The sequence below is a fragment of the Physella acuta genome, unplaced genomic scaffold (genome assembly GCF_028476545.2).
Source record: "Physella acuta isolate Inbredline_101_S28 unplaced genomic scaffold, ASM2847654v3 ptg000138l, whole genome shotgun sequence".
Lineage (NCBI taxonomy): Eukaryota > Metazoa > Mollusca > Gastropoda > Physidae > Physella > Physella acuta.
Window position 1 is genome coordinate 1,283,990 of NW_026731657.1, and position 21,103 is coordinate 1,305,092.

At 34.5% G+C, this 21,103-nt stretch overlaps 1 pseudogene; it reads right to left on the bottom strand.

Annotated features, from left to right (window-relative positions):
* Positions 1 to 18,720: 18,720 nt before the first annotated feature.
* Positions 18,721 to 18,808, bottom strand: LOC131935238 (uncharacterized; annotated as a pseudogene).
* Positions 18,809 to 21,103: the final 2,295 nt, after the last annotated feature.

The window sequence follows — 21,103 nt, forward strand, 5'->3', positions numbered from 1 at the left end:
ATGTCAATATTGTGTTTATTTATTATGTTGTTTATATAATGTGTTTTGTCCCTAGCCCCCCCTGATGTTCAATGTTGCCAGAGTTAGCATGGATTATTTGTGGTTTTCTTTCGAACATCTGTTTCTGGAGGGCTGGATGGTGGTGGTCTTTTAACGCCAAACTTTCCAGACCAGCTTATAGAGTATCAGTTATGGTTGCTTAAATCGACTTATTCGCATGTTTTTGAAAAGCGTAAGCAATCTCAATAATGTTTTCAATAAATTTGTAAAAACAAATGATTTATAAAAACAAAGACACACTCATCTAAACAATTCATATTTTCTTATTAAATGTTTTTCTAAATATGAATTTGCTAAGCATGTCCGTCTTTATTTTTTAACTAAAGGTTATTTTTTTTTAAATCATTTATAGGCTAATGATATAATTTGGGTTTGAATTATTTCCCTTACAAATAACAGATTGATAAATGGGAAGTAATTATAAACTGTTTCTTAATTCTTAAAAAATACATTTAAAACAAAATACATTTTAGCAAAAATGTATATAGTCCTATAATAATTGTAACAAAAAATAAAATATAATTTGTTCATTTTAGATATGTTAACCTCGAGTTGTGAGCGGGTTATACATGTTCAGAACGTGTAAACTATACCTACGGCAATGTATCGATCCTAAGCTGACTTTCTATGAAACGATTAAGTTTTATTTAGACCCCGAATGTATACCAGCCTCATCTCTAATGATAACTTTAAAAATTGCCAAAACTAACTAAGGGGTGTAGCAAGATTATCTCTTTAGATGTGGTGACAAGCACAACCAACCAAACGACTGTCAGGTTTCCATAAAGAAGTAGCTGTTGTTTTTGTTACTGTAAAAAGTCCGCCCAGTTCCATGTTTAAATAGACCACAGTAATGCATGGGCCATGAGATAACACCATTAGTTAACAAGTAACTAGTTTTTTATTCGTTTCAAATATTTTTTATCCTACGTTTTTATTGTTGTTCTATTTTTTCTCGATGATTGCTTTAGTTTATTCTTAGGCATAAAATCTAACCAGTGGATAATGTATTTGCTTTTACTCCTTAACATTTACACAATGGAATAAACACGTCCATCTTATCATATAAGTCTACAATATGTGCCATAGTGTTTAGCAGCTTTTGTTGTTGGCTCTTGTACATCCAGTCGGTCAACTCGCTTTCAACATTTAAAATACATTATGTTAATGATATTATAATTTCATATATTTGGCAAACATCAGCTACATCAAACGTTACAAAGAGTTGGTTGATCACTTCCCCCATATGTTGTCACAGCTCTCCCTATGATACAGCCATGTGGATAACAACAAGGGTCTTCTAGTGAACTTCAACTTTGTTAATTACGGTTTCTTGTTTCTAGATTCTGTTGATTTAGACATTAGGTTACTTGTCTCATTGAAATCAATTGTCTCACAGTATAGAGCTGGAAGATTAAACAAAGAATAAGATACGCACAATCAATTATTATACCGATTAATTGATTCAAACTCTAATAAATATAAGAAAGTATAAATACACTTATTTTATTATAAAAGTAGACCATATACAATTCTTAGCAACTATTACACTGACTTTGGAGCGTCAACAAAACATACTGTTTTGTCATTTCAAATTATAAAGAAAAAAAATAGTTAGGTTGTCATAATATTTAATCGAATGTACAACTATGTTACAGTGAGATATGTGAATATATGTACTCCCTGCATAACATTTAAGTTTCTGTGTTAATGTGTAATATGTTAGCGTATGGTTTTGAAAGTTGAATAGAAGACTGTACATTGAGACAAGCTCACCCTGACTCACACAGTAAATAGAAGACTTTGCATTGTAAGATAGTCACTCTGTTGGCGTATCCAATTAATGTAATCATCACTAAAGTTAAAATATTATGTATATTTCCTTAAAAATAAATACTGTGAGTTATATATGCTAATCTGTGTGTAACATGTCATCTACTGTGTGTGAATATCTCAATGTGATAACTGATTTAAGTTGTCTCAATCATACAAGAAAGAACACGAGGGGAAGCATTAGAATGGTCAATTTTAATTCCTATAGTAAATGTTTTCTAAGCCGACACAAATGTGCGCTTACTAAGTTATAAAAGAAAACAGTTGAATTGTTTTATTGCTAGATATTTAAAAAAAACGATTTGATGAAAGGTGATTATCTTGAGTATGTCGTGTGATTAATTACATGGCAAACGTGTAATTACAGTCAAACGTTATAAAATTAAGAGATGGATGTTTAGGTAACCACAATTCGCATTTCATAATACATTTTATTGTAATGCTAAATATGTTTTATTATTTGTTTCCAAAAGTAAAAAGTGTAACAGCATGCAAATTAATGCAACGTTGCTCTAATTTATTGTATCGGTTTCAAACTTCTTCTTCTTCTTCGTTCTTAATTTTTAGTGTTGGAAGGGATCGAGCCTTCTCTTCCAGAGGGTTTGGACTCGAGTCTTTTTCGAATTTATCAACCATGAGCTTTTGCCAACTCGTCCACGCCTCCAGCACAATTAAGAATACGATTTCAGCCCGCTTTTCGTTTTGGATTTGCTTCCATAAGCCTTTGTTCAACCAAGAAAAAACTACAAGGCAGCAGTTGTTTGATTTTGGAGTTGTCTCTCCTAGAAGAGTGGCTGTTCCCAGTTAACGAGCCTCATCTGACCGAGGGTTCGAACTCGAGCCTTTTCGGATTAGCAATCATGAGCTTTACCGACAAGACCACGCCGACCCCTTATACAAACTTAAAAAAAATACAACATATTTGACGTTAACCAACGGCAACAATTATGGAACCATATATTCAGTGTTACTGAGTTCGTCATCACATGGGGTTATCACGTGGTCATTAGGCTACATGTGATGACGCAAGAGTACGTCAGACATGTTTAGCAGATATAGTTTAGCAGAAACAGACTATAGGCCTAGTTGGTTGGTTAGAGAGGCCAATGGGCGCACAGGACTGACCGGTCACGTGGGACGGTCAGCTGACCATTGAGGCGTGGGGCAGTAGAGAGATAGGCCAGGAGTTGTGAGGTAGCGGCCAGAGACGGCCGAGAATGTAGATAGTTAGGAGATCATGATTAGCTAGCGAAGGTAGAAGGTGTTAGGAAGCGGTCAGAGACGGTCGTAATATGTAGAGCTAGAGAACGGTAGTTAGTGTTAGGATTGGTCATGGAAGGGCGTGTGAGTAGAGTTAGTAATAGTAGTGGTAGTAGATATTATTTAACAGGCTAGTTAGGTAGAAACTTGATTTTTATAATTTTAATAAAGAACTTTGTATTTGGAACTGAACTGTGTGTTATTGGATTCATTCGTTCCGCCTTCTTAAACATCCCCACCCTCACAACTGGTGCAACAAGAAGAACTACAAACAAAGATTCATTTCGTACCATCACAACTGGTGGTAAACCATCATCAAAACACCTGTACCCTCACAACTGGTGGAGCGCGGGACGAACCGCAGATCGAGGACGGGAAAGAAAGTATATCGGTTTACTCATGACGGAGTACGACTTGTGTATTGCTTTCTCTAACTCATCACAAGCGGTTTCTTCAGCCGGAACGAGTTTGGATTAACAACACAAGGGAACTGTCACCATGTTCAAAAAGATAAGTACCTTCCAAAATTTTTATAAACGTTTGGGTTTATACCCGTGCTGGATAGTTTGTACCAGCGGTTTTTCTGCCTTACACATTCTATTGTTACGCACTGTTGCCTTAGTTTTGTTTACTTTCCTCAACACACACACACACATACACAACCATGGAGGCAGAGTTTCAATGCTATAAACGGTGCATACCATTAGTCAAAACAGGAGAAGAAGTTGAAACATTTGTAGAGAATAAGTTAAGAAACAAGATAGTCAAGATAGTAAGACATGTCAAGAACAAAAGCATAGTTAGCGATAGAATTAATGAAACGGAAAGTACAGCACATAGATAACACGCAACTGCCCAAGAACATCAACCCCATGACCAGGAATTTGACCCGGACCGTCCCCATACATGATTTTGAACAACGGACAAAAGTGAAGTCAAGTGGAGTTTTTTTTTTTTTTTGTTAATCTAAGTCGTCGAGGAAATCGACGTGAAGTCGATATAGTTGAAGTCGAAGTCAGTATGGTCAAACTGAAGTCAATTGTGTTATTGAAGTCAGTGAAGTATAAGTCTGAACTGAAGTCAAAGAAGTTATTTGAAGTCAGTCAAGTCAGTCAATAAGTTGTTGAAGTCATGTTGCAGTCAAAGAAAAGTCTTTGAAGTCATATTGAAATTGTTGAAGCCAAAGTGAAGGCTTTGAAGTCGAAGTAAGGTTAATCTCAATCAGACGTTAAAGTCGTTGAAGTCATAGTGAAGAAGTGAAATCGTCGAAGTTTAAGTCAGTCAGTGAAGTCTATTAAGTTAAAGAGAAGTCGAAGTCAGTCAGAGAGGTCTAATTAAGTCAGTCGTCAGAGGAAATCAGTCGTTAATTTGAAGTCAGTCGAGTTACTGAAGTCGAAGTGAAATAAGTCAAGTTACTGAAGTCAGTCAAGTTACTGAAGTCAAAGTGAAATAAGTGAAGTTACTGAAGTCAGTTAAAGTGAAATGAGTCGAGTTACTGAAGTCAAAAGTGAAGTCAGTCATTAAGTCAAGCAAGCCAGTTTAGGTCAAGTCAAAAGTCACATAGTGAGAGCTGCTCCACTATTTGATCACGTGTTGAAATGTTGATTTAAAATGGCATGATATTATTGATATACACTTACATGTCTATTCTTTTTGTGAAGCTATTTCTAAGCTCTAGTAGTGTTTACGTCTATTGAGTTTATTAGGCTTTACAGATTGTTGTTAGATTAGAGTGTACTGATTTTTTTATTTGGTTATTTTTGTAATGTTATTTTTGTATGCTGTATGAACCGCCAGACAAATGTTCAGCACGTTTAAATTGGGGATTGAGGTTTTTTTTAATGGAAGGTACCTCTGTCTGAATACTTGTCTGCGCGGGCACTAAGATAGTCACGTAAAGCCATTGCTCATGGTCTCGTAATACAATTTTCAGACCCACTACGCTTATTCAGAATGAGACCAGATGTAGCAGACACTTCAAAGAATGCCGCCACCTGAACCCCTGATTACGTTGAATTACCTGGACAGCGAACAGCCCTGCTTAACAGAGAATTGCCCTGGTCAAGACAGCGGACGCATCGCCACCGCTTCGCACCCGCACTGGGGTTGAATAACAGACCGCCAGCTACGTACACCTACGTCGGCACATACAAAGGGTAGACGACCCATCGTCCAAGTTCCCAGCGTCGGAACGTTACGTCATTGTTCGCCACCGCATCATACAGCTCCAGTTCATCGTATAACCACTCTACGTGGACATCTCAACCAGCGTTGAGTTTGTTGCGTCATCACATTGACCAACGAAAGTTACGCCTACACCCGCCTCACGGGAATTTACATCAAAACTCGCCACAACCCACCCACCACAGAGGAACGCCAGCAATTACATAACACTTACACATACACTTACACTGCTCGCAGAGCCCGTTCAACCAGTTACACATTCTACTAAGATTAGCTCAAGGCCAGTACACGACAACCTAGCCAGAACTGAGTTACACATGATTGAATTCACACATACCATAACATTAGCCAGCAGAGACACCAGTCACACCACAAGATTTCAGGAACTAGAACAATGACATTTTTTTCAAGAACACAGACACAAGAGTTTATGTTTTTGTAAACTGTGCTGTCCCATTTTTTATTTGATTTATATGATTGATGTTAGGGATAGAATAGAGTAGTAAGATAGATAGTTGTTGATGTATTAGATTAGTAGCAGACGCTGAAAAATATAATTTGTCAGCTACAGAAAGGGAGGGGGATATGTGATGACGCAAGAGTACGTCAGACATGTTTAGCAGATATAGTTTAGCAGAAACAGACTATAGGCCTAGTTGGTTGGTTAGAGAGGCCAATGGGCGCACAGGACTGACCGGTCACGTGGGACGGTCAGCTGACCATTGAGGCGTGGGGCAGTAGAGAGATAGGCCAGGAGTTGTGAGGTAGCGGCCAGAGACGGCCGAGAATGTAGATAGTTAGGAGATCATGATTAGCTAGCGAAGGTAGAAGGTGTTAGGAAGCGGTCAGAGACGGTCGTAATATGTAGAGCTAGAGAACGGTAGTTAGTGTTAGGATTGGTCATGGAAGGGCGTGTGAGTAGAGTTAGTAATAGTAGTGGTAGTAGATATTATTTAACAGGCTAGTTAGGTAGAAACTTGATTTTTATAATTTTAATAAAGAACTTTGTATTTGGAACTGAACTGTGTGTTATTGGATTCATTCGTTCCGCCTTCTTAAACATCCCCACCCTCACACTACATAACGAATTATAGCAACTGCAAATACACTTCATTAAGCGGGACCAAGTGACAAATAGCCGCCATGTTTTTTTGTTTTTGTTTTTTTTTTGTTTTGTTTTTTGTTATCAATGGGGATCCCGTTCACAACAATTGATTTAGTTCTAAAATTGTTATGTCTCCGTGGTTAAGGAGACTTAAATTTAAGTGAGAGAAAACGAGAACTTACAAGTCCCTTTTTGGGTATTTCCAGAATCAGTCTGGGATTCCGAATAAATGTTATATAAGTTATGTTCAAGCATTGGCGTCGCTAGGTCGGGTGTCTTCCGGTGCGGCACTTCGTGGGGTCACCCCCCCCCCAAAGAAACAAAGTATATATGAATATATATATATATATATATATATATATATATATATATATATATATATATATATATATATATATATATATATATATATATATATATATATATATATATATGTATATATATATATATATATATATATATATATATATATATATATATATATATATATATATATGTATATGTGTATGTGTGTGTGTGTCGGCCAACATAGGCCTATATTTTAAATATATACCGCATAATAATTTTAATAAAACAGTTGTTGATTCAATTCCAGACATTAGTTACAGTTGTTGAAATGTTTAAAAATTATATTAAAATACCATGAATTGTTTTAGAAAAATGTCGCTGTCACTGCCCCATCCTCTACCACTAGTAAAACGAAAATCGCTTTTTTTTCTTAGGCGGGTGGTAAACAGTTACGTAAGTGATAGAACAAATAAATAATGAAACAGGTCCTACAGTTCTAACCCCACTACTGTCCCATGTTATTTTCTCAATGTCTGACAGTCATTTACTTTTCTTATGTATATAAGCACTAATTTAATCATACATTTTATTATAGTTTTGATTTTACCAATAAACACGTTTATTTACCAATAGTAATTACCTCCCTTTGTTACATGTTATATTTAATGTTTTCAAGGGAGACAATGCAAGTCTGCAACAATTAGCAAGCCGAGTAAAATATAAGAAATTGTATAATTGATCATTTTTTTATTTAAACACATAGGAAAATATTTAGTTGAATAAAATAATTGTTTTCAATGATATGCAAAATATTTAGTTATAATCTGATTAATTATTAAAACATTTGTTGTAATTGCAAAAATTGAAAACCTTATATTTGTATTTAACATTTTTTAAAGAGATGCAATGAAATCTGGTTAAGCCGTGAATTCTGTGATCTTCGTTTGCCAGTTATAATTTGTTCCAAAATTATTACTTAACATTTAACATGGATATCTATTAAACAAGAATACCTAGAGGGTCGGCTGTATTACAGCAAACATATTGAGTCCTCACAAGTCGATGATGAAAACTGTAATACTAAAGCGAACACACAACTGACACTGTAAATTACATGTCTTAGGCGGAAAAAAAAAAAAAAAAAAAGTTCTAAAACTATTAGTTAACATTTAACACGGCTACAACTGAAGCACTAATCAGGTAACCAATAACAAGTCCCTCAAAGCCGTCAGTCAAACCAACAACATCTACTACAAGTGAAGCGAAGTCACCAGTAGGATATTCAACCGCAACAACAAACCTTAACATGGCCTCAACAAGCATTAGCTCAGAGACAGAAATGGAAGTTAACTCACCAAACAAAAAAAGAAAACGGAACTCAGCCCTACAGAGCTAGGGAAAATAACAAAGGCTCAAAAGACCAAAGAGACGGAGTGGTCTAGCGGTAGAGAGCTGGACTGCTAACCCGTAAGTCTCGGGTTTAAGTCAGTAGACCGTCCCTGAGTCCACCCAACTCAAATGGGTACCTAACTCACGTTAGGGAAAGTAAAGGCGGCTGGGCATAGTGCTGACCACACTATCTCTTCACATACCGAGGTCACATAAACAAGTGAACTCTACTTCACTTGCCCCATAGACCGTCAGGTTTGAAAGGGAAACTTTACTTTTACTTTTACAAAAGACCAAAAAAGCAGTCTTCGACAACAACAAATGCAAATTCTGCGACAGAAAGTACAACTCACCCATGAGTGCGGGAAACCATGAAAACAAAAGACACACACAACTCATACAGTGCAATATCTGTAACGATAAAACAATACACAACGACATAGGCATGCACTACAAACAAAATCACCCTGAATCAACTTCCTACGAGTGCGGCTTCTGCTACTTAATCCTCCCAACAGAGGAAAGAATACAGATGCACGTTGACCACTACCATTCGAAGACCGGGCAACATACAACTACGACGGAAGATAAAAACCGTTGTTGCTACGAAGGAACACTAATCTTTTTTTTTTTTTTTAAACTCTTAGACGTTTTGTATAAGGCACATAATGGAAAACTTAGAATTGACATCCACGGTTTTAATCTGTATAAGAATGTAAACACGATAACTTGAGTATTTTATTCATTTATTTATTCATTCAATTACGGTAAAAATTGTAGGCACGGAGGCGTTTTTTCACATTGGCCGTTTAAAATAAACACATAAAAACATAAATTTAAAAACAGCATTTAAAAAAAAAAAAAAAAAAAGCAATAGCATAGTAACGACATAGCCTTAACATAGCACTAAAATGTGGAATAAAGGAATAATATTAAATACTTATAATACAAGATGAGATAAATAAGAATATAATAGATGAATGAGAAATGTTTTAATGAGTCAGTTTGAGAGGTCATTAAATAATTGTTGTTTTAGTTTAGATTTGAATATATTTTCAGATCTAGATAGTTTTATTTTGTTAGGAAAATTGTTCCACAAATTAGAACCAGAGTAGGCGAAGCTATGTTTTTGGAAAACAGTTGTATATGGGATCGGTACATTAAGACGACGATTTAATTTTGTGTTAAAAGAAAATATATCTGTTAAGTAAGAGGGGGCTGTTTCGTGGAATATTTTATATAAAAAAATTGCTTAAGTATATATTATATTTTTTTTTATTTAATGGAAGTGTATTTGTTGTAAAAAAAAAAAATCCAGACTACTAGACAAGCCAGTAACCAGTTTTATAGCCTTTTTTTTTGTAATGATAGTAGAGGAGGGTGCTTAGTTATAAAGCTGCCGCTCCACACTACAGAAGCAAAATCCAACCTAAATTGAATACAAGCTTTATAAAGAACCAGCCCGCTCCTATAGTCCAGAAAGTTCTTTATCCTTGCTATTTGAAAAGGTTGTCTTTAATAGGGACATTCTTAGAAGATTTATATGATCGGACCAGGTGAGGTTTTGATCTAAAATAAATCCTAGGCATTTGTAACTGTTAACCTGTTCAATGTGTATATTGTCTATAGTAATTCGTAATTTAGCCTATCTAAGTTTCACGAAAAACTTAAAATAAGCTTAATAGGGGTTTTGGTGAATTAAAGCTTTCTTGAATCATAACTTGAACATTGGCTGTCTAAAACTAATTTTGTATTTGTAAATTTGTATTACTGTAGTTCACTACATAAACAACTCACATATTTAGAGAGGCTCAGAATAAAATATGTTGGTGTTAGTTGTTTTTTTTGTCCGCTTGTATAATGTTGTTAGCGGTACTATAACAAGAGTCATTTACTTCAAGGGTCAATATATGCATCTTACAACAGACCTTTACTCTTATGACCATAGTTAACTACTCCGCTCTCCACCCCACCCCCTCTCTCTCAACGCAGATCGCATTATATAAATAAATAAAATATACATCTTACGGTTAGACTTTACTTTGTTGAATCGTGTGTCTGTTCTTTTCAACTGGGTTAGAACACACACTGTATTTATCATTGACTTGAAAATATGTCAGAATGTAGAAGCCTCATGTTCATATTTTTATTGTGATAATATTTGTAAGTAGAGCTAAGCACACCAGTTACAGAAAACTGGTTATTAAAAATAATGTATAACACATTTTTACTTTCTCGTATACACGAAATATAGAGAAAGTATTGTAATCGTGCACAAAAATAACATGAAACGTTGACAGTTTTCACCGTTCTACTCCTCAGTTCTTCATCACATCCGGAGTATAGAGGACTTATTTTAATCAGGCACAAATTATAAATACAAATATATAAACATGTTGGCGTTTTATGCGTTATCGAGTCGTAAAAACTGGACTTTGCAATTCTGTCTATTGTCTGTGTGAATGTGTGTCTGTGTGTAAACATGATAACTTGAGTACCGTTACAGCTAGGTTGATACAATTTCATATATAAGTATTTTATCAAAATCGTAGATCCTGGTCAAATTTTGAGTGATTTCCGATAACCGGAAGTGGTACTTTTTCTACTTTGAATTTTTAAAAAGCCTATAACTTGAGCACTATTTCAGATAGATACATGAATTTCACATGTAAGTAAAATATCTAATTCTCTACCTTCTGTCAAATTTTGAGTAATTTCCGTTGATTGAAAGTACTAATTTACGCTATTTATTGCTATATGTCATTGCTCCTCCCCACCAGCTCCTCCGCCAAAAATACTAACCAAAAGTGACCTAATATACTACTGATCTATTGGCAGTAGTGAGGGTGGGGAAAAGCAGTACCACCAATTGTGAGGGTGGGGAAAAGCAGTACCACCAATTGTGAGGGGGGGGGGGGTTGATGAAGATGATGAGAAGATCCAACACACAATCCAAGTCAAAATATAATGTTCTTTATTAAAATGTACACAGTCAACTTCCTACCTATCTAACTAACGTATAGTATACACTATCTACTTACACCAGCTAACAACAACTCCTATCTAACTGTACCCTCCCATGTCCATCCTAACACTATAAACCTCTAACTCTCTACCTAACTCTACATTTCTATGAATGTTCTCCTACCCTACATATCTCTACTTACACTAGTTAACTACAACTTCTATATAACAACACACTCTATCTGACTGTACCCTCCCATGTCCATCTTAACACTATCTACCTCTAACTCTCTACCTAACTGTACATTTATCTGATCGTTCTCCTACCCTACATATATCTAACTATGTCTGTCGCTGATCTAACTGCTGACCCACGCTTCAGTGGACAGCTGACCGTCCCACGTGACCGGTCAGCTCATGTATTTTCATTGGTCTCTCTAACCATCTAAATATAGCCTGTTTCAACCAGTTACCCTGAACGCGCCATCACATAGTGTTTTTTGCTGTTTTCAAGTGTTTTGGTTACGATATTTAAAGTAACAAACACACATAGACACACTACCCCAGACAAGTCAATTTAATATACCAGTGAAATCAATTTTTACATGACGTTTGAATTAGAGGTACATCAGATTTACCCCCATATATTGACACACCTCATTCTATGCTGCTACGAAGTGTTCAGCAACACCATGATTTTAACGTAGCATCAACATCTAACTTGTTAGATCGCTTTGACAAGTCAGCAATAGGTTATTTCAGTTTATTTAGTGTAATGAATCTAAATTAAATAATCTTATATGATCACACGCTAAGAGATCGTAACTAATTACGTATATAACAACTTGTTATACAATATATCAACAATTAATAACACCTTGCTATCATTGCACCGACAACAATTAAACTTAAATTAAACCATACTCTGTACGGGTAGGTTTTTTTTTTTAGTTTAAACTGTATAATTATCGTGATATTATCGATTAGGTGATTGTTATGTTCCTCTCTGTGATATTACATCATGAATTAGCTTGTGTGGGAATGATTATATTTTGGCAATCTAGGATTTTGGTATAATTGTATAGTCGGTGTTTAAACGATAAGGATGTCCTTAATTGTAGTTACATTAAGGTTAGTCTGGGATTTCCGAAGAAATGTTATAAAAGATGTGTTAAAGTTTTAATGACACCGTTCAAACAGGAAATTATTTCGATGGTGTCTACACCAGGGGTCGGCAACCTGCGGCTCGCGAGCCGCATGCGGCTCTTTTGATATCAAGATGCGGCTCTCCAGCTACTTGACCAAATACTAATAATCTTAATAAAAAAAAAAATATTTGAAGTAATAAATGGTAGTGGCTCTTTAAAACCAGGGCAATTTTGAAAATTGTAACTTTTGGCTCTTCCGCTTCAAAAGGTTGCCGACCCCTGGTCTACACGAGTAGGGTTCTATCGGTTATATAATCATAAATTCATACAACCACTGTCCGAGTACAGGCGAACAGCTATCAATAAGACTTTATCAGATGTTTTCTGAATGTGCAACCCATATCCTCACTGTATTTAAATTTTAAAGACATAGCCATTTTAAATAGAAAGCAAAGACATATATTCAGTTTAAAATTAAAAAAAAAAACTGTGTTAAAGTTTGTACGTTTTTGAAACAAAAAATTATGTCTCTTTTATTTAAATTATTTCCAATGCATTTAATGTACTTGATTTGTGAAATAAACACCAAATTATTTCCCTTGCAAACCTTAAAAATATGAATTACAATTATTGGTAAATACTTATTTGCATTTGTGAACAAAAATAACAATATGTACACTGCAGTAAGCCTAATCTATTATACACATGTACAATGAATTAAAATAGAAAATATCTAACCATATAAAATGTGCACCTGCTACTTTGGGAGCGGGTCGAATGTAGCTCAATATAAAGTTGTGTGTGAGTTCAATATGGAAGACCATAATGTTGATACAATCATCAATCAAGGTATTGACACTGCCATTTGAAGCATTCATCACATCGGTCTGTGTAGTCGAGTGGTTAATTGCACCATTTAAATTCTCGGCGTTTTGGCTAACATCAAAGTGTACAATGGGTTTTGTACAGATGTCTTGTCTGTGGCTGCAGTTTGAAACACGATTCACCCTATGATGCAGGAAGGTAAACAACAACACTTGTCTTTCAGTTAGGATAAACTTTTTTAGTTATTATTTCTGGTTTGTAGAATTCAATCGAACGACAAGTTAGTTATATTATTCACTTCAAGGTGTCGGGATGTGGCAATTATGTTTGCGAATATTATTATTTAATTGGTGCAATATTAGTATGATACCCGTCTGTTTGTATTATTTTAAAAATAAACCATTCAAGACAACAAACATCAAAACAGCAGATGTCGCTAAAAATGCATAACATAAAATTAACGTTTCTAGGTTCTATTGTAAATGATGATATTAAAAAAAACAAACAATAAAACACCTTAATTTTTTATATGTTTCATTTTCTTCAAAATGTATGTTCAAACTGTCAAAAAAAACTAAAACTGCGTTTGTAAACAAGTTTTTACAAGTATATATGTGGCCAACATTCCGATGTTTTTACTGGTTTCAAATCATTTACGCAGAGCATTAAAACAATGTTAAATATTAATGTAATCTATATACGTTATAAAGAGTATATTATATTATAGTTTATAACCTGTAACATGTAACATTAACCTAAGTAGACAATTTGTGTTCATGCAGAAACAGGACTTTGAAAATAAAATATGGTGTACTGTTACCAGAGGAGTAGCGAGAGGGGGGGGGGGTGCCGACATCGATGTTGGGGGGTGACACCAAGGTAAAAAATAGCATAATATATATAGAGAAAAACTTGAGGGGATGGGTGCAAATCGAACGTTTGAGGGAGGGGGATGCAAATCGCAAGTTTCGAGGGTGGGGTGCAAATCAAAAATTTCAAAGTTTGTCCCCGGGAAGGATCGCTACGCCTCTGGGGGGTGAAACCATTAAGTGCCGCAACGGGTGACACACCTCGCTACGCCACTGACTGTTACATTTGTTTTTAATATCGTCCTGCTTTGCTTTAGAATTACTACAAACATATAATGTAATAAGGACATGTAGTCCTTTACCTCTATATATTTTACTTTGTAATAGTGTTTGATTGTTAATGTTTCTAATATTGTTTTTTTCACTTACATCTTTAATGTTTTATTTACTTGTTTTATAAAGTGGGTTGATAAAGCTATGTTTTGGTAAATTGTACACCTATATGTTAATTAGCGATGTCCTATTGGTTGTACTGCAATTTGTATATATATCCAGCTTCTGTGTAATTGTTTCGGTCAGTCTCGTCCACGTAAAGCCGTACAGTTTAAGTTTGTCTGTCACTATAATTGGGGTGTCATATTTTGTCTTACCTATACGTTTCCTAGAATGTTTAATTTCTCTGCAATGATTTAACCACCCCTTGCCTATCCCGTATTATGTAAATATCTCTACTACTATCTTAATTTGTTAATTTATTTTTGGTATTTTAAAATATTAATCACTATAAACCTCACTTAAGAACATTGTTTGAATAAACGTATGTGTATGTCTTTAAAAAAAGTAAACAAACCCAATAAAGTTTAATATAAACAGCAGAAAAAAAAACAAAACAAAAAAACAAAAAACAATGCGAACATTTGCAGAAACATTTATTTTTTCTTACAATGTGTTATTTTGTATACGTGCCCGACTTGTTTGTTTAATAATTTTTTTATTTCAATGCATTTACACGGCTGGTGATATAAACTTGTAATAGTAAAATGGGGAATGGTAAGTAATTAGTAAAATGTATCTATTGTTAACAGAGACAGTTGAATAGAAGACTTCACATTGTGAAATAGTCACTCCATTGGTGTTACCAATTAATGGAATCATCACTGGGGTCGACTTTAACACTGACGATTTAGTCAATACTAAAGATATATATTTTTTAATCTAGGGATAAGCAACTTCTGCCTTTGTTGTGGTCATGGATGATACTTGCTTCCTCCTCCCCTAAAACGATATCACACCTCACTTTATCAAACCATTTCCTCAAAATTACATTAAACAACTGTTTATTGTGCGGTTTTTAATGTTTTTTCCTCTTAAATCTTAAATATGCTCGACTTTCTTAATAATGCAAAATAAAAGTTAAAATTAATTTTCTAGTTTTTACTGCAAAAAAACATTTTTGTTTTTTATTCTCTCCATCGTCACCAAATCCTCCTCTTCTACCCCCTCCCCTCTCCAGATATGTCGTCATGTTTAGACGATCCCTTATATATCTGGTACTCTGTTATAAGCGAAAGATGCATATGGTTCAACACATTATGCGCTCTATTTTTAGCCAAGCATTACACATTACCAAGAAAGGGATGGCAATGTACATAATTCTTGGTAATTTGAAGAACATTTTCTATTCTAAAATCAAATGGGAAATAAACGTGTATTTTTATTTGAAGCGAGTAATGATTTTTTTTTTTTTTTTTTTTTTTTTTTTTTTTTTTTTGAAGCGAGTAATTTTTTTTTTTTTTTTTTTTTTTTTTTTTTATTTTTTGATCCTAATTTATAAAAGGCCATGTGCGCTCTTCTCTCTCTCTCTCTCTCTCTGTCTGTCCGCAAAATATTTTCGCCGGACATCACGTCAGAATCGGCAGCGATATATGGATACCTTTATACGGACTTTTGTTGAAAATAATATGTTAGATGTTTTAAATGTATAACCACAAAATTATTTAAAGAAGAAAAATAAAAAATAAAGGCGTATTCGAATGTAGAGAAACAGTATTATTTATGCAACCGGGAAATTGTATAAACTTGAGACAAGAACGCATTTAACAATGACGTCGCTGATTGTTTACACTAAAAAAAAGAGCACGAAACTGATGACGTCATCTTCCGAGTTTAGAATATAAAGAAATGAACTATTTCATTCAAATATGATTTAGAACTATGTACGCTATGAAATGTATACAATACGATTTTCTCGGCCTAAACTTAAAAAAGTTATTTTATCTATTTGGAATCTAGATCTAGAGATTCTAGATCTAGATATTCTAGATCTAGATCTAGATGATCTATAAAGCTAGGTTGTCGGGTGCCCGATAGGGCACTTCCAGGCGCCGCAGGCGCTTCAAATTTGGCAGGATCTTGCCTTGGGGCGACAGAACACGGGGGCCGGTTGGCCAAAGGGTCTACGATGAGGGGGTCAAAACTGACCTCGACTGACCGGCGCCTTATATGGGCGAATTAATTAAGCATTTAAATTCTCAATGTTTTCGAAAGCCTAAGCGAAGCTGGGCAGCATGCCTAGTAATAGTCTAAAACATAATATTTGGCTATGCAACGTTGTTTAAATGTTATCTTCGTTTGTATTTCAAATGAGTAACACACAATGCTGTTACGTTTCCGTTTGCAATAACAGTAATATTTCAAACAAAAAACAAACGCACATCTACGATTTTTTTCAATCAAATTTGAGACACTTTATGTAAGTTTTTTTTATAATTTCACACATAGGTTTGATTTATATTTTTTGTTTAAAGTTGATTTACCAAAAAGGTTTACATTAATAGGCAATTACTTCCCTTGTATAATAACCAAATAAGAAAAAAAATATTAATAAATACTTTTCAGCATCGGAAAAATGAAAAACAATTTTTATGCGCCATTGTATCGAATCCTATGGATACATTTAACATTAACTAATAAAGAAATTATATTACCATGAGTAATACGTAGGCATCACAAAAAGATATGGTCAAATGTAGCTCAATTTAAAGTTGTGCGTGTGTTCAATATGACAGGCATTATGAATATATATGTATATATATATATATATATATATATATATATATATATATATATATATATATATATATATATATATATATATATATATATATATTGGGATAGCGGACATCCTTGTCTAAATGACTTTTTTATTTGTATAGATTTGGTGACTGCATTGTTGTTGTTCAAAAGTTAACTTTGAGCTTCTGTGTAGATGAAGTTGATCCATGTTTTAAAATAGGGTCATAGATTGTATGCATTTATTGTTTTCATTAACCATGTGTGATCTACTCTACCAAAAGCTTTTTGTTGGTCTATGCTAAGGATTGCCAGTTGCGTGTTCTTCTGTGTGGCGTAAAATAATATGTCTCTTATAAGATGTGTGTGATTTTGTATGTTCCTGCCTGGTATACTGTATTGTTGGTCTCTATGAATTATCCTGTCTATGAAGGGTTCTATTTTCCTTACTAGTGCTTTGGTCAAGATTTTGTAGTCACTGTTCAGTAGGGATATGTGCCTGTAGCTCTGGATTTTTGTTCTGTCTGTGTCATGTTTGGGGATTAGAGTGATGTACGCTCTGTTAAAATCTGTTGCGCTTAAACCTCTGTCTTTTAGGGCCGCGTGAAGTATCGGGGTAATATCGTTTTTAAAAGTTTGATTTTAATTTTTTTTTTTTTGCCGTTTGGCGTTTAATAGTCTTCCTTCCACACAGTTCACTCCTGTATAGCCAGGAGCTAGCTGTGTGGACAGGTTGCATAAACATGATAAAATAGATACAATACATAGCATTGCATACAGAGAAAAATGTACAGAGTAATTTTCTTGATTTTCCTTCTGTTTTCTTGGTTCCATTTTTCCATGTTCCTTGATTTCTTGTTTTTCATTTCCTGTTTCTTTAATATAACATAGAGTACATGACAAAACATGATCGCTTCTCGGAGTTCTTGGCCTTTTTTCTTGCGCATATAACTATCTTGATTAGGTTGTGGTTGAATCTTGGTTGGTAGATGTAGTTCGAGAGTATTCGTGAGGGGTGTTCAGTTGATGAGGGATGAGTTTGGTGACGTGGCATTGATGGTAGAGTTGAATCGATGAGGTATGGTGCATTGGTGAAAGGGCGAGTCTCGTGTATTGTCGTTGATAATAGAGATGTTCGATGGGGTGGAGCTTGGAGAGAGTAGTTGAGTTGGGGGTCCTTGTGTTAAGAGTGAAGTTGTGTCGTAGTTTAGTAGTTGAGGTGGGCGAAATGACGTTGAAGAGTGAAGTTTTCCTGGTATTGCTGAGTCGAGGGTTGTAGATGTGAAGAGTTTGAGCTTGGTCCGGTAGTTGAAATGGGTAGAGTGAAGTTGTTAACGAGTGTTTATTTTGGGTACGTTGAGTTGGTTTTGAGAGATGGTTGGTTCATTCGCTGGTAATTGACGGAAGCCTCCCATCTAAGATTTCTCCTAGGTGGGTGTCGTCAGAGTGTTAGTGAGTTTGTTGATAGCGAGGTGTTTGTGTTTAGCGTAGTTGATCTTTGAGAGATGATGAGTTCGATTTGCTGGCAATTGTGACGGACCTCCCACCTAAGATTTCTGCTAGGTGGGTGTCGTCAGGCTGAAAAATAGAGGATTGAAAGTTAGCCACTCGTACATTTGAAGCCACCCAATACAAGTACTGGGTGACTCATCTCAAGGGCATGTGCACTTCGAGGGATGTGTGGGCGCAACCCCACAGCGATCGTTGGCGAGATTTGCAATTGATTGCTTGATGAGTTTAGTAGGTCGATTGACCGCCTCTCGGTCCCGGCAGCCAGCCCTAAAAAGGGTTGACCAACCAAATGGCTAAGATCCATGTAGATCCATAACAGATACTACACTTTGATCTTAGCCAAAAGGCCGAGAAGCGATCAGTTTGATTTTTAAAAAAAATCAATTAAGCGATGTGAAAGCGATGTGAAAGATGAACAAGGAAGCAAACTTATGTTAACGTCATTGTAATTGTTCTTTGTGTTTAATACACAACGCTACAGGGTGTTTTTTTTTTAATACATAGATTATTTAAATAAAATTCAAAAAATTATTAACATTTTATTTACTATTTTTTTAAATATAAAATATCTACGTATAATTGTGTTATGTTTTATCTATGGTATTTGAATTGTTTCCGTTTTATTGAATGTAGTTAGTTTTTCAAATAAATAGCTAGTTATTTCCCTTGAAAACTGTATAAATAATATTGAAAATTATTGTTCATACTTATCTGCCTTGGTAAACTAAAAAAAAATAAAAAATAAATAAAACAATACACCATATACCAATAAATATGTACAATGTAAAATAGAAAGTATGTAATCATGTAAGATACGTATTTTTTTTTTACGTTAGAAGCGGGTCAGATGTCGCTAAAAATAAAGTTGTGTGTGAGTTCAATATGGCAGACATTATGTTGATTTAATCATTCATCAAGCTATTGAAGCTGTAATTTATAGTAGATACCAGAATGGTCGGAGTAGTCGAGTGACTGAATGCACCATTTCACTTCTCGGCCTTTTGACTCAAATCTAAATGAAATGTTTGTTATTGGTTTTGTACGGAGGTCTTACCTATGGCCCCAGTTTTTCTAACCTTAGGCAGGTAGCCGTCTAGCTGGGTGGACTAATGAAAGTCTTACAGATTCGACTCCGGGACCTGAACTTTAAGAACTTTAAGAAAAGAGAGTGGGATATAAAGGTCTAATTACATATATAGCATGTGTTACTTACGGAAATGTTAGGTGTATGGAAAGCAATCATTTGTTTTATTCTATCTTTTCTTCCTATGATGTACAACAAAGCTTCAGCTAAGATTTATGTCTCTCTCTGTACTACTAATATGTAACTATGTAACTTTTTAAGCCATATAATTTAGTCATACGTAGTGTACAGGTGCATTATCATGTGCAAATAGTTTTGACAGTAATTTTAGATTAACTATTGTGATTTATATTTTGAGTATATTTTAGCGTTAATATTTAATGTAATGCCTTTTTGTAATTAGTAGGGGAAGGAAATAATGCTTTCTCGAATTACGCGGTGTTTCTATTGTTGCGTCCCTTATACCGTTTATTTAAAAATGATAGTGGAATTGTTGTAGCATACATGTGTTATTATTTCACTGAATCTTTCAAACGTATATTTGAAGAAAAAAAAAACATGCTTGTTTGTAAAGGAACTGCACTGTAAAGGTTAGGCCTAGTCTAGTGATTTGAAAATAACATAAAAAATAAAAAAGAACAACACACAAGACATAGAAAGCCAGAAGTAAACACATTTCTGAAGACATGTATAAAGCGAACAACAGACACACAATACATAGTCAGCCAATAGTAACCAAGTTTCTCTAGACATCTATAAATAGAACACTGTGCGCATGACAGATGCTTACCAAAAAACTATTTTAAGTTCTATCCATTAAGCTATTCACAAACATATTAACAAAACAAATGTGATTGGTAACATTTAAATACTATTTCTGTGCTCTGATTTCATTGCATAGAGTTTGTCGATGGTAGATGTTAAAATAAAACGTTATGAAAAAAAATGTCAAACATGACTAACACAGGATTAACTTTGAAAATGTTTTTTTTTTTTTTAGTTTTAAGGCTACATTTCTTTTTATTTACACGAAGTTATAACCCTATGTTTCACTTTCGTAAGGTAAACATTGATTGGCTGTACAGAAACACAGTGACCGATATTTATTTGTTTACAAAGTTTTGCAGATAATGTTTTTAAATATAAATGTGATTTCAAACCACATGCCCTATTTCTGCCATTTTGTTTTTGCATTTTGTTTTATAAAATACTAGGCATACTGCCTAGCTTCGCTTAGGTTTTTAAATAACATTTGAGAATTTGAAAACTTAATTATTTAGCGATGGATTGGGTGTGGAGTGCTTTAATTTAAACAATAATGCTAACTTTAGAAAAAAATGTTTTTGTTTGTCATTTAATTACCGTTGACACAGAAACATTGGAAAGTACGCAATGTATAACTAAAATGGAATTAGAACTACACAGGTTCAATTAACAGTATATCTCATAGTTTATATTACATTGCCTTTTGAAATTTATTTATTAATTTAATTAGGATACGTAACTGAATTAACAACTTAATTTTGTACTAAAACAAATGCTATCCTTCGTCATTTTCTGTTTCTGTTTA